Below are 13,539 nucleotides of genomic sequence, written 5' to 3' on the forward strand. Positions count from 1 at the left end.
GGGATTGGAAAAATCGTTGGCATAAGTGTATTTCATCGAGAGGGGATTATTTTGAAGGGGATGAAATTGATTTACAAGAATAAATAAAGATTTTTCATTTTACAACCAAATTCACCTTACTTTTTGCCCACAGTAGTATATATTTTTAAAGTTTGTATTCTTTTCGTATAACTTTGATGCTGGGACTATCAAATGATAAGAAAAATGGGGCCTGTTCCAAGAATTGAGCATAACTTCGTCATGACGTAATGGGTGATTTGATAAAATATGTAGGTGATAGCGATTTGGTGCTTTGAATGCAAAGCGATCTGCTTTTGCTGTTTTTGTGGTTGTTTGTTTATATTTTGGTTGAAATTTTGACATTCGGGCACACAATTTTTTTTTACTACTATTACTGACTGCGTTCAATTTATCTCCTTCAGTCAAATTCACCGAAAATCGAGTAGCGGTACTGCGATATGCGAGATATTCTATGGCAATCACACTGGAGAGTTTCGAAATCAATAATGCAATTAAATCAATAGTATCCTATTGAAATTAGAAAAAAAATCAATAAAAATAAAGACCCAACTAGCGGTAAAATCATCGAAGTTTAAGAATCGGTATCGATTACGACACCGAAAATAAAAATGTGCAAATGTGAATTTGATTTGATTCAACAACGCACAACGATCGCCGAGGTTTTAGCGTTTCCGCGGCTGTGCTGTGTTTTTCATTTTATTGTACTACCAATTAGACAAGGTCGCAACTGAGTTATGGCACTGTTGTTGCTTAATTAAGCAAGCGGCCGCCGGTTTTAGTAAAGTGAATACGAAAACGAACTTTTATATTAAGAAATATATTTAGTATGTAAGGTGCGCATGCGCATCAACAAATATATTTTGCTGCTTTACTGGTTGGCGTCCCTGATCGATTTGAAATATATTGACATACCTACGTGGGTATCAACATACATATGTACATACGTAAGCATTCTCACAAATACGTACTTGTAGTAAGCTTGTTTGGCTGTTGCTGTCATTAGAAAATTCATTGTCCAATCATAAAATTTGCAAAAAATGGCTTTGTTCAACTTCCTCTCAACCATTGGACGCTTGCCTAATCAGAGTCGCCGCTACGTCAAGGGCAGCAATGCAAGTTTACAGAAATCAAATATCGAAAAGCGAAAGAAAGGTACGTCGATGCGTCTTTAAAGACGATGGCCTGCGTTTTTTCGTTTGTTTGAAAATTTCCTGATCGTCAATAGAGTTTCAGGCACGCACGCGTAAAAAAATTCCATAGAAATTTTGATGGGCAATTCTTTGGACATTTTGCTTTGGTTTTTGCAGGTTCTGGTCCTTTTAAAGTGACACCAGAGGCACAGGGTAGCCACGAGTGTCAATATCTTGTCAAAAATGTGTTCATGTAGTATACATTTGAGTATGTTTGCACACTAGGGGAGTTTCCAAACAAAAAGTTGTGGTTTTTCCACCGGAATTTTATTATAAAGGGGGGCCGATGTTGAATGTGAACCACACCTAAACGTCAAGTTTTTTTCTACATTTGATTTGACAATTTTCAACTTCAGACTAACTCAATTTGAACCATGGAAGGATACACAATCGAGCAACGCGTTAAAGTTATTCAGGCTTTTTATGTGAACGGGCGTTCAAGTTAAAATGCATATCGCGCACTTCGTGATTCCTGATGAGGCACATTTTCACCTCAGTGGATCCATCAATAAGCAGAATTGCGGGATTTGGGCGAATGATAATCTAAGAGTGATTGCCGAAAAACCAATGTATCCATAAAGAGTGACTGTTTGGTGCGGTTTATGGGCCGGCGGCATCATTGGGCCGTATTTTTTTCCAAAATGAGGCCGGTCAGGCAGTTACTGTGAATAGTGTTCGCTATCGTGAGATGATAATGAACTTTTCATGGCCCGAATTGGAAGATATGGATGTGGACGATATGTGGTTTCAACAGGACGGTGCCACTTGTCACACAGCTAACGAAACAATGACTCTTTTGCGCGAAAAATTTGATGGCCGAATAATCTCACATCGCGGCGATGTCAATTGGCCGCCAAGGCCATGACACCGAGATTTGACATCGTTGGACTTCTTTCTTTGGGGTTATTTGAAAGGAAAGGCACACGTGGATAAGCCAGCACCAATTCAAGAGCTCAAGGATAAGATAATTCGGCACATTAACGGCATAGAACCTCAATTATGCATCAGAGTCATCCAAAATTTGGACCATCGGATGGAGGTGTGCCGCCGAGGCCGTGGCAGCCATTTGGCCAATAATTTGTTTTATACGTAATTGAGCCATACCAATATTATCATACTAAGGAGAAATGACAATAATTACCAAAAAACTTGTATTTTATTCAAAATCAACACCGGCCCTTCAAACTTAACCACCCTTTATTATATTTACAACTTCTGTCGGAGCTTCTGAAAAATGGTAAGAGTTGCGTGAGCTGGAACAATTTTAAATGACCACAGAAAACGATTTGATTTTTTTATAAAAAAAATTAGTTCTTAAAAAAATGTTGTTAAAAAAATCAGATGATAAATATCTTAATAGATCTGCTTAAAAATGTTTAAAAATTTTATCAACGGAGTCAAAATAAAGAGTTTTTTGGAAATATTTTAAATCGGGACATCTCACGTAAATCTTAATATTTTTCCAAACTACTTTGGCGAAATCCTTAAAATATAAAATATTTTATGATTCCGTTGGAAAAAGAGAAAAGCAGTACCGTTTTTCTTTGATTTAATAGGAGAAAGTGCATTTCATTTTTTTATTTAATTATGAAAAATATGTTTTTCTACTATTGGTCTTTTTGTTGCAGCTTCACTAAAGCAAAGTCAATAACATTCCGGAACGTACAGTTTCGAAACGGTTTGGCCTTAGGTAAATAGTGCTTAAGAATTTGTGTGACTGAAGCTTGAAGGTCTCCATCACAATGTAAATTTCCAGAACTCACTTACATGTGCTACAAATCACCAACAATGCCAAAAGAAATTCTAAATCATTGTATTACGCGATTTGAGAATTAAATATTTGATTCCCAATTGCTTAGTTAATAGATTGCACAAATAATTGGTGTGCATAATTGAAAGGGTGACTGCCTCTTTGTACTACTTGTTTTTTTCGGAAAGCAAAACTACACCATTCAGGTTAAAAGAAAATTTCAAGGAGTTTTGAAGCCATCCATTGATTTGTCTCAGCCTTCTAAAATGTTATTTGTCAGTGTGAGGTTGCTATTGAGTTAGCTAATCGTGGTTAGACACTTCCCGAGAAAAGAAATTTTTCGCCTGAAAAAACATGTACCATTACATACATTTATCAAAAACGTCAGAAAAAATTATTCCCCACTGTAAGAATGTGACATTTAGATCTCCAAGTAGGACGCTTAGGGATTGAGAGCTCTGGTATTTGTGCATGCTTCAAAACACTGTTCGTCAAAGCTGCCGCAGGTATTTGTAAAGATAACAATGACGTGCATTTAGGCTTTGTTTTATAGTTGGCGGTAACAGAAGATGAAGCAAAAATAACAAAAGTAACAGCCTCAACAGCGTGATTCCACGGAAAGTTGGCAAAAACAGCAGCTCGTTTTTGTGTGCCTTGTCACATTTGTCGCATATTGCCGCGCGGCCATAAAGCATTTGCCAAGCCTCATCACAACCGAGATGATTCGAGATGGTATTAAAGTATACGCGTGCGATATCTCCACATAGCAGTGGAGCGAAGCAAAGCGTTTGTGTGTGGTTCGTGGAAGTCTCGTGTTTAGCACACGCGCGTAAATTTTCTGGCCAATTCATTCAGGCAGCTTTCCTCGGGCATTCTCGGTATAGTTGTTCCGTTTTTTGTTTTGCTGGTGAGCCCCCGCATATTGCTGGATTCAACTTAGTTTAAAGTCAAAGAAAAGTGGCATGTAGCTGAAGTTGGCTGTTCGCCATCCGGTGTTCTGTGGCTGATTTTGTGGCAGTGGCGGTTGCGTTGGTGGCGGCTCGCCTTTGTGTCGTACGTTTCATTCGCAACGCATTTGCACAAAACGGTACCGCTTGTGGCTAAATCGCCTAAAAAGTAGTTGCACGCATTTTTTGTACGCCGCCTTTTGTTTATTTGTCTTCCAGCTCCGATTCAGTTTAATTTTTGCGCCGCAGCGGATTGCATTCAAACGCCAAGGTCAAAATACCTCGTCTTGGTTTTATTTGTTTTATTTCTTACTTTATCCAACACAAATACAAAAGTGGAATATATGGGTCCTATGCCCGTATCATTTAACTGAAGGTTTAATTCATTACTTTTACAAAAAATTCTTGTTGCCTTTTTTTGCATATCGTGTCAAGCATTTGGATAACGATTTGCGCTTTTGCGGCTGCTACCGTGCCCGTTTGTCCAAAATTATCGTATCGACGGCATAATTCGGAAACGTGATTTACTCGTCGCGGTTTGCGCTACTGGAATCACGTGCACGACCTCAAGTACCTTTTTCGTGCAGCCAGACCAATAATGTGCATTAAACGGTGAGAGCGGGTGCAAGTTAACAGATGTGTGTTAATGAATTTTTTTTTCTTGTTTTCAACTGACCAAGTTGGCTAACTGAGAGGCTAACCTGCATACTCTTTGAAAAAAAAAAAAATAATAAACTGCAGTTCTGATTTCAAATACTTAAACGATTTTCGACAATTTAGAAATATTTGACATGGCATATTTGATATATTCAATCACTCCATCAGTTGCCAATTCTCAACACGGGTTTTGCAACATAAATGAATTCACAACTAACATCTCAATCAGTTTTAAAGAAAATACGCTGGAAAAGTTCGCAGTTAAGTTCAAATGCCATGGAATTGTGGTATTTGCAAATTATGAGGGAATATATATATGAGGTAGTCTTCTTGCAAATATTTGGCACGGATTGCACGAATTGTATAGTCATGTGTACCATGCGAAGATACAACAACAAAATTCAAACGTATTGATATTTTCAATGTCCGCAAAGTATGCAACAACGAAACTCTTTATATATGTAGTAACATATAAATAAGTATTAGTAACTATTTTGAGGCTGCGAGTTGTAGCATGACAAATGCGACACTCTACCAGTTGTTTGTTGTTATTCCTTTATTGTAACTTTATGGTGCGCAAAGTGAGAACTCTCGTATTCTTGCATATTTCAGTAAAGATTTTTAAATTTCATGATATTGTACATAGATAATCCCTTATTTAGTTATTGTTTTGCTATGGTAACTTGCAAATGCCTAGACGCCAGGTTATTTGCACTTAATTGTGGTATAGCCTACTATATCATGCAAAACTAAATCTTTTTGGGTTTCAGCCTGGGAAAGTTACACCTCGTTCTGCGAAAATGTGAGCTGAAAAAAGTTTTAGTACTCGTTTTCACACACACTTTCGCTCGGTCTTTTCAAAATGCATTTTTTCGACTCTCATTTGCTTTGTGAAAACTGAATGCAGATCACACTTTATACGTGAAACTCTTACAGAGATGTTACTGCATATTTAGGAAAAGCGTCAAAATATAAAAAAAAAGTTAATAAAATTTCCGAATTAATTATTTTGTTGAATATTTCGCGAATAACTCGAGATGATCAAAAATACGTGGTCATTATACTTTTTTTTATATAGAAGTAAACAAAATTTTCTATCTTAATCTGGCTGAGCAGTTAGGCTGTGGTAAGTAGTTAGTAAGAGCTGCCAAAAGTTAAAATATTCTAAATGCGCTAAACTGCCTACAACATCTAGCTGTGGTTATGGTGTATTACTCATATTGTAGCTGTGGTAAATGTGGAGTTAATACTCGTACTAACTTTTGGAGCGATACACTATTGACTGTTCAATGTTTGACATTAAAAATGGAAGGCAAGCAAATGAACAAATTGATTAAAAAATTCGTTTATAAAGTATTGTGTATTCGTTTACAGAATTGTAGTGGAATTTAACCCATCCACTCCACAAGCGAAGGCGTAGAAATACATTACGGAGTAGTCTGAAATCTGAAGTAAGATGTTTTGCTTGCCAAATCAGGCATCAGCTGATGTGACTAACGCATTAACTTGTGGTTGTGGTACTGCATTCCTGTCAGCCAGAAAAAATGTTTACAGAGCGCGGCTAGACGCAGACTTCGCGATGGTCAGATGACAGTAATGAATGCCGTTTGTACCAAATTTGCGTCGGCTACATGGTACTTTGTCTTACGCGAGGGTTGCTATTTACATTTCTGGCAATTAATATTGTGGGTTGAAAACGGTCAATTGTTTTTCAAAATGTTTCTATGACGATTGATGATGATCAACACTCTATTGCTTTCGTTTGAACTAACTTTTGAAACACTTTGTCCAATCGCGGTTCTAGGGCGTTTTTTAAATTGTTTGGTATCCAAGGCGAACACACCTTTTTACCACATGGTGATCATAGAAAGTCATATTAATGCTATTGTATTTGTTATACTATTGCCTAAGGATGCTCAATCGCGCGGTATGCCAGGTGAAGGTCTTGAATGACCTTCTCGGAATTAATCGGCGAGTGAACAACGTCTACGAAAAAATTCACTATACTAGTTTTTTACGGTGTTAAATAATTTTTTAGTTCATCGATGCATTTTGTCTTGTTAATCTACGTCGAAAATTGAGAAAAATAATTGAACGAAACTGTTCACGGTTAAATTGCATTTTTTCCCGAGACGAATTTTTAAAGTCACTGTAAATAACCAAATTGGTGGTCCACACTTCAGAATGTTCTGATTCCGTTTATAGTAAACTATGAAAAGCTTTCCAATGAAAACTTCAGAACGACGTACCCAAGGCCAGGAATATATAAGTTATACATACATATATTATTAGACCCGTTTCTGTTAGGACGTAGTTCTGTGCAAGTAGTGGCTACTGCGCAAAATAACATGTCTTATAGACATAAAAAGCCTCCAAACCGCAAACAAAAAAAATCGGCGCTTAAAACCCAATTCAGTTTTATTTCTGCTGAGTTTATTTATAGAGTTTATGCAATTTCTTCAACAAATAAACGACGAAGATTCCAACCTAAATCGAACAAAAGCGGTAAACAGTAATTTCATTGTGTAAGAGTCTGTGAAGTTTAAACTATTACGTCTAACAAAGCTCAAGATAGAGTATGATTTTGGGATAATATAATCGATATGACTTGAAAATGAACAATTTTCGTCAAAACTTATATCAAAGTCTTTGATCTCATCCACAGATAGGAGGACATAATTCGAGATATACTCGTTTGATTGTAGAATAGCATGAGATTTAGAATAAGTGACTTGAAAACATTTTTAAAATTCAAAGAGATACATGAATACCATATGTACACTAAGAAGTAAGTTCATTAAGGTCAGCTTGGAGCCTACGCACATCCTCTGGGTTTCTATTGAGGCAAACATTTTGAAGTCTTCTGCCTGTAATAGGTGCCTGGCAAATGAAAAGCATCCGCTAATATAATTTATAAATAGAACGAAAAGGGGAAGACCGAGGGAATGCCGAGAGAGCCCGGTTTTCGCAAAAGAATTCTATGCGACACAGTGTCAACGGCCTTTGTATCTATGTTCTTACTAGAAAAGCATGAACGGTCACTTAGAATTGCTTTTAATTAATGGTAACCACCAGTCATATGAGTAAATTGCTGAATAGAAGCATGTACTGATGTTGGCGGAAAAATTGCCTTGACTCAGGGATCGTCTATGGGTTGAATACATCGGAATATTCCATCTGTGATGGCAATGTAGCCAATTTGGTTTCTTGTTTACCGATGAAAGGTAGTCGTATATCCTGTCCGGGCTAAAAATACTCATTACTCGCCTTACCCTCCTTAACCCAACTAATCTCAGGGATGACAGTCTTCCTTTTCAAGAATCGGATGTGACATATTTATCAAAATGGCCCTAGTTTATGGGGTTAGTGTATTTAGCATATGTTTATACATACTATATAGCGCGCCTCTAGCATGAAGTTTAATAGAAATCGTATATGCCGTAGTGACCCATTAAAGCTACACGCCGACATACATACATATACTCGTACATACATAGTATATTACATTTTAGCATTATTAAAATAAAGAATAAATATGAAAAAAACAATGGAACGTCATCTCTTTGCCACGCATTGTTTACTAGCTATTGAATAACAATAAAACAAAATCAGCAATCGAACTATTGGTCTGCGAAAGCAACATTTTGGACTCCGACTGACTGGCTGACACTGCGACTTGTCTGTGTGGCATCTTCGTTTGTGGCAAGATTGGGTGTTACTTCGCCTTTGCAAACGCTGTGCCTCAACTGACGTTGGCATTAACATCATTCCTTTATTTGTTGTAAACACTACAGTGTTTGTTGTTGCTGGTGGAGCATCATGCTTAAGTGTTTTACCTAACTGTTGATCGTTTTGTTGGCGGTTGTTTGCTCACTGCGAATCGGTAAACAAAATCAAACAACAACAACTGCTGCAGGAACAAACAGTGGCAGCAAAAGTTGAAGATGATGTAGATACGTTTTGTACCCAGGCTGAGCAGTATTGAGCTTCGTCATTGCCAAGTTAGCTCGAAACAAAAAGAGCTAAAAGTGCAATAATAACAAAAACAACCAATATTAGTGATGATCCTGTTGGTTCCTTTAGCGGCGATCACTTCGGCGTCTCATCGCATCAGAGTTTTTGGTTTGGTTTGCTCATTGATCGGCGCATTGATCGTGTTGGACGGCGGGCGCCTCCTTTTAACGGCGCAACAACGAAGTCATGACTTGCCATTTATTGTATGGGCATAGATTGTTGGTGGTTGAATTGCAGTGTACTGGCATTGTTTGTTTTGTTTTTGTAGATTACTTTATTCTTGTGTGTTTGTTTGTGTTTATTGTGGCCTACAACAGCAAAGCGTGGGTTGCGATCGGCTGCTCTTGAAATAATGAAAAATTATTCAATAAAAATTATTTTGGTACATGCGCGTACGTGAGCGATCGGCACTGAGGCGGTGGTTGTTGTGGTGCCGGTTATGATGCTCAATCGGTGGTGAATCGATGTTGCCACTACAATACTTGCTACTTGTGGTTGTAGCTTATCACTGATGATATTTTTTCTTTTTCAGCATCGCTAGCTGGTCAAGTCTTTTGTGCGACTTTGTTGCCGCACTCGTTGGTTCGATGACTGCATTCTTCGGTGGCAGTAGCAACAGTAGCTGTTGCAGACAATCGGTCGATCTTAAACGTTCGCGCGTGCAACGTGAGGTTAAGTGATCGCGCTATAATTTCATTATATCGACAACTACTTTGCTGCCACCGATCTGTGGGTATTACCCACAGTGTTCCCCGTCAAAGTTACATTTTTGATGTAAAAGTAATTTAATAGAGAGAGAAAGGTTTCTCACTGAATCAAAGTAGCTTAAAACCCTAAAGTAATTGAATCTGGCAATAAAACATTAGGACATCAAAATTATTTATATATCATAAAAATTACGGCAATGTTGAAATTGCCATTTAAAAGCCTGAAACCCTACCACTGTGCGCCACAACTTCGAAAAGTGGCAACATTGATGCAACTACATAATATCCGTCCGCATCGTTGTCCAGTCAAAGCCTCTTACGACGTTTGTTCAAAGCAATCCCTTCCTGCTGTTGAAATTATTGTTAAACGATTTAGCAAATTCACCAGCTTTACAACGTACTAATCAGTAATCAGCAATCAACAGTTTTCAGAAAGATATGTGATTTTCAGTTTATGAAACTTTCCTGAACCGCGGCCGCTGTCTAAAAAAATCAAATCTTATTTCAGCATGAGCGCTGTTATAGTTTTTTTTTTTTAATTTAATTCGCATGTTTGAAGTTTTTTGCTAAACACTTAAAGTTAATATTGCTGTGTAGCACATTTGTAACAATGTATGCTGTAAACTAGGCAATTGTTGCCTATGCCTATTTTACATACATAGCAGAAAGTGGGAGCTGCAACGCCTTAGAGTGCACCTTAAATGCTGCCTGACCCACTTTGCGTGTCTCTTCTACTGTTCTGCAGCGTTTCCCGCCTGCCTTTTAGTCACTCAGATGCTCGAGTGCATCTAACAAGTGGTATACGAAACTACTGATGATGAACGCGAATGATGACGCTGCACAATGACAATAATTGACATTTATAAATGTTGACAATGGGATTGGGTCTTCGCGTCGACAGCTGGACTAGTAAAAAGTTTTTTGTATCCGCATGAACGGATATAGTCGCTTGTCTACTAATAGTGAACGGATGAGCTCAATGAGCGCACAAAAAGCAACACAATTTGGGCAATTGACCGGCAGAAACTGCTTGTACGTTGCAAAAAATACCTTCAGTGCATGTTTCTATTTGATAGATTCAGAATAGACTCTAAGTGTATTTGCTGGTGGGTGTCGTTTAATTATGCATCCGTTCGGGTCATTCAAATTATGCGCTCATCGTCTTGCCTTTCCATCGGAAATTACATTGCCTTAATCTTAAAATACAAGTTTCTACCTCTAGTTGTGATTATATCGGGTGTTTTTTTAAGAGAATTTTCCTGACAAAGTGATGATACAAAACAGAAATATTGTTGGAAGAATTATTTTTATTACAATCTGGTAGATAATTTCATTACACTTATTTTTCGAATATGAAATCCGGCATACATATGTCCGCTGCGGCTACGACTTACATGGCCATCTGGCCGTATGATGTCAATGGTGTCTTGAATATTAATAAATCGATTGTGAAGCGCGCTATATGGCAAGTTGCGTTGTCTTGATGAAACCAAAATCTCGTCGATGTTTAGCTGATTAATTCTTGGAAACAAAGTTTCAGTCAGCATGACACGATTGCGCGCCTCATTCACCGTAACCTCATTTAAAATTCGATAGTTTCATGAAGCTAAAAAAACACTCTATATAATTATACCAATCTATTGTATCTCTGCACAATATTTGTTATCTTTTTCATGCTTATAAATCAAAGTTTCAAACTTTGTACGAAATTCACAAACATTTAAGGGCTGCGTTTGCTTGAGTTTACTAATATTTTTATTATCATATAAGCTTTTAAAAATAAAATAAAAAATTAAAAAAAAAATTTAGTACAATGAAGTGCGAAGGAACATATCAGAACGTGAAGCCTGCAATTTAGCTTTGTATATAAATCGAAGTTGACAAGCTTTGTTTTATTATATTATACAAAATTTTTAAGCCAATCTTAAACTAACTACATCCATTTGGTGGTACAGGGAATCGTACTATTATATATATATTTGGGAAAACTGCATATATTTGGGAAAACTGCATTTGTAGCTCGAATTGGTTCATACGTGAGTTTGGCATATAAATATAGCATCATAAACTGTATTGAATTAAAAAAAAAAGATGTAAAATAAAAGTACTCAGCGCAGAGCAACAGCCTGATAGAAACTTTGTCCTTAAGCTCCTAGATATTTTTATTCCTTTCGAAACTTTTAGTCTTATCTACAACAACTCACTCAATACATGTTCGAAGTATAATCGAATAAATCCACATGAGTTCCCTTTGGTTGGCCCCACATTGCTAATGATTTGCGCATTATTTCCTTCAGTCACAGCGTTGGAAACTCGCGTTCTAGTAAACGCGAGTTTTGGTCTCGAGTATTCCCTCACGTTGCTGAAGTGTAGAAAGAGGAACCTCGACAAAACCGTAGCCACTAAAAATTTTGTTCTATATTTCTTTAGTAGTTCCTAAGATATTTTCTTCCATGAAAATGCAGTTAAAACCGGCTTAGAGTTAGTTGGTTTGCTTGAGCCACGTCTGTAGATTTCCCGCTGGGTTGCATACTTTGCTTTATTCGTATTTATTCTTTTGTGAAAGTTAGTTAAAAATTTAAACAAATATATACTATATATAAAACTAGCTACTACCGGATGAAATGTTCTTGAAAATAACGTAAAAAATGACACGAACAAATCTGAAGGATTTGTTAGACGTTAATGGTCTAAGATCAACTTTTTTTACCTAAACTAACTAATCTTACATATTCATACACACAATATTATGCTCAAATAAGATTCGTTTCAATTTGACATTTTAATTTGATATTTGGGGTTTCTTGCCTTTTAATTTTTTACTCTTACTAGCAAAGTTTTGAAGAGTACCTCTTCGGCTAATTCTGGTAGTAATTCCTTAAGGGACGAAAGGCTCTTCGAATGAAGACTTAGTCAAAGCATTCAACCTGGCTTTGCACATATTGTTCTTAATATTGCGTTTGGTTGTTGTTAACAGTTAACAGTTGTTAATACTTAAACCTTTGTCACATTTTATACCTTTAGTGGGAAAGTGATTCCAATGTCGCACTGCGACCAGAGCTGATCTATTGTGAAATGCCTATTTTTGTAACCATAGAGTTTTAGGCTTTTTAAAAATTTTAGCACAATTTTGTTTTGTTTTTTGTTTGTTTTTTCGTTTTGTTCTTCTTAAGAGTCAAAGGCCTTATTTCCAATCGATTTTGCTTAGTTGCCAGATCAGTGAAAAAAATTGAGTAGTCAATTTCGAGTTTTTGGTACGCCAACAATTTGCGGCTTTCGGCTTAAATGTAAAAAAACAACTAACAGCGAAATGAATGAAAAATGTTGAAAACGATGATTTACCAAATTAAAGAATCGGTTTTCAGAAACATCGATATTGGTGGTGTCCCAAAGCCAAGACAAGAATTTACTTCTTTTTTTTTCCTCCGACGTAAAACTTGTTTGTGGCGTTTCGGCGGAATACATAGAATTGCATAATAAAATTTTAGAACATACTAAAAAAGTTAGTTAATGAGTGCGTCGAAACTCCTAAGAACTTTGTTCTACATAAAAACATTTTACTCAGAAACTTTGTCTTAAGCATTTGGCCACTGTAGCCAAATGAGTTTTGCAAAGCTCCAATTGTATTTCTGCTGTGAAAAGCGTAAAGTAGAAGGTCGGGCAAGCTTATTATCTATAGACTTGTGCTCACATAATTAAGTCATTTTACCTTCTTGTAATATTTTCAATTATCATCCAGCATTTTTTTTGTTTGTCTTCATAAAAATATATTTCATTGTATTATATAACAAAAAACTTACGAATGAAAGTTTCAAACTTTGTTCAAAATTGACAAAACTTTAACGAGTTTAAAAAAAGTTTCCGAGCACACAGTTTTGCAGCCCATTTATTTTTTGCCATAAGTTCAAGTCACTCAAAAATCGTGTTGAGTTTTGAAAAATAATTTTTGCATACGATATTGAAAAATTTCATCCCACTTAAAGCATGTTTTCAGAAGTTACGCGCGCACTTGTACATAAGGGTATTATAATTTCGTTCATGTAACTATTGTATGTAACTGGATAAAGAACTCGCTATATTTATAGAGATTTATATATGGATATGGACGAATGTATATACCAAAATGCTCCATTTAGACAAGTCTTTCCGTCCGCCCATGTACACGATAACTCGAGCAAAATATTCCAAAGAAGCTTGGTGCACATATTAATTTTCTGTGTAGGGTACTTTGGTATTAAAAGCAGGCTAAATTG

Source organism: Anastrepha obliqua, chromosome 3, assembly GCF_027943255.1.
Source record: "Anastrepha obliqua isolate idAnaObli1 chromosome 3, idAnaObli1_1.0, whole genome shotgun sequence".
Lineage (NCBI taxonomy): Eukaryota > Metazoa > Arthropoda > Insecta > Diptera > Tephritidae > Anastrepha > Anastrepha obliqua.